Genomic DNA, 2,634 nt, shown 5'->3' on the forward strand with positions numbered 1-2,634 from the left:
AGCCACGACATTCAGATGATGTCTACCGATGATGTCTAGTCACAAACGGTGAATACGACCCTGCATGCCCGCACTGCGGTGACGCGACGCACTCCACCCAAGAGATTTTATTGGAATGCGCTAGCAAACCCCCTCTGGCGACACTTCTGCCAGCTTCCTTAGCGGAGGAATGGGGCAGGTTCTCGGTCAGTTCAAGAAAAACAACCCCAGTAGCCCTCATCACGCGAGGTCAAGAGGTCACCCTGTACTCGCCTCAGCTCTAACTAATCCCTTCCCTTTTGTGGCAGTAAAGTTGTAACCCCCACCACCATGTCTTCGCTTCATTTGTGCTGCGAATTTTTCTACACTAATTAAGGTGATAAAGGTGCAGAAAATGTGAAAGGGCCAAGCTTTCCCACAGAAAGATGGCCCCGGGGGTCGGGAAATAACCCGCCATTGCGTCCCTCCTACTTCAGCTTGCCATTCGCTCTAAGAAGTCATCTTTCAAGCGCAGGGGCTCACTGAGCTTGCGTGAAGGTGGCTTAAAGTAATCTCCAGCGACAACTGAAAATTCAAGCTAGCTACGGCAAACACGACAGTAACTTTGCGCAAGATTGACTGCCGCGGTCTGATAGGACGTCATCGTGAGTTCCAAAAGGAAAAGTTATACGTACAGTCACCCACAGACTGAACACTAATGAAGAAATGCGTGGCCCGGACTGCCGTCAGCGCCCCAGAACGATAGTCATCGGTGCGGGATAATGCTCTCTATGTTTATGGTGGCTGACGTCAGCTGGTGCGCAGCTCGCTTTGACTGCTTTTTCGATCCTGCCTGATCGCCGCTTGCACAGCGCGTTCGTCGCGGGGGCGTTTCTGCGGTTTTTTGCTCGCCGACGCTGCCTCCACGGCCCCGCAACGCTCTTTGCAGTTTTCTTTTCGCGGGTACCAAAAATGCGCGCTAAGCTGCCGCGGTTCGCCGTAAACATACCGTAAACCGCTACCGTAAACATACCAAGAGCATTATCTCGCACCCGATTACTATCACCTCGTGCCGCTGACATCAGACCAGGGCATGCGTTCCGTCACTCGCGTTAAGTCTGTGGGCGGCTGTACCACGCAACCAATGCGCCAGCGGCTTTTCGAATCGGAACCGGAGCGCGAGATCCGTCTGCATGACGGCGCGCGCGCTCCCTCGAGCTGCTTACGACGGCAGTCGTAAACAGCACACGCAAGTCAACAATACCAAAATGAAATCCGTGCTTCTTAGGGCCGCTTACACGCTGAAGAAATGCGGTACCTCTATGGACAGGACTTTGAACCCCGAAAAATCAGAAAGCGGTTTAGGAACGGTCAGGACACGAGCCATTACTTTCAGGCGTGAACCTCACTTGATTAGCCGCGTGCTTAGGAAATACAATTTTGTAGTGAAATCGCAGTTCCACGCGCGTTCAGTTGGTTTACAACAAGGTTGTGGGTTCAAACGTACTTGATCTCGAAGCGGCGGGAGAACAGCTGCTTTTATCTTTCGAACACTGCATAAGAATGAAATAGTCTATTGGGGCAGAAACATCGGCTTACCACATCTGGACTTGAGCTGAGCGTTCCCCTCGCGAAGCTCCTCAGCAGACTTCATGCCCGCGCTGCACAAACACCGACTTTGCACTGGCTTGACGAGCGGATTGCGACTGGAGCGGGATGCTGGGCGGACGATGTCTCATGGATGAGTAACGCGCGAAATGGTTGAGGGGCGTCATTGAAGTGAACGCAAGTAATCACGGGACAATGGTCTGCCAGCTACTTCCGGTTCCACTTTTCGCCCACTCACTGCAGTCGCCACGCGTGGTGGCATCGTTTATTCACTCATTTCTTTGTGCTGTGACACGGTTCATTGTACAGCATCGTAAGATCAGCGCGTGCTGCGTATGTGCGTGCCCTGACCGGAGAAATCCACAGTCCCGAAAGATAAGCGTGTTCTGTCGTGGCTTTGCACATCACAATCGCTCCCTCCCTCTCAAAGCAGTAAAGTTGATCAGATTGCGTCTCCTTTGTGCAGCTTCCGATATCAACAATCATGCGGGAAGTGCTCGAAGGCTCACAGTGACTCGCGCGAAATGGGGATGTCGCATCGGGAATGCTTTCGAACATCCGGACTCCGCAGTTGTCAGCGTCATTATAACGTGTCCGGGGAGCATGCCAGTGGAGAGTGTGGTCCGGGCGCACTCGCAACGCCCGGCGGTCATGATGAGCGCACTCAGGGGAGCAAAAACAGATCGCTCACTCAAACGCTGACAAGAAGCACTGCGGATGAATGTTACAGGAGAGACAGGCCCCCGTCTCTCTTGCCGTGTCTACTTCAGCCACCAGGGCACTAGAGGAGCCGGGAGGAGGGCGTGATATAGGTGGGCGTTCAGGACACGCACATAAGCAGCACGCGCTGATCTTACGATGCTATACAATGAACCATGTCACAGCACAAAGAAATGAGTGAATAAACGATGCCACTACGCGTGGCGACTGTAGTGAGTGGGCGAAAAGTGGAACCCGAAGTAGCTGGCACACTATTTTTCCGTGATTACTTGCGTTCAGTTCAATAACGCCCCTCAACCATTTCGCGGGTTACTCAACCATGAGACATCGTCCGCCCAGCATCCCGCT

This window comes from Amblyomma mixtum, chromosome 10, assembly GCF_055824585.1.
Source record: "Amblyomma mixtum isolate Tamu chromosome 10, ASM5582458v1, whole genome shotgun sequence".
In the NCBI taxonomy this organism is placed as follows: Eukaryota; Metazoa; Arthropoda; class Arachnida; order Ixodida; family Ixodidae; genus Amblyomma; species Amblyomma mixtum.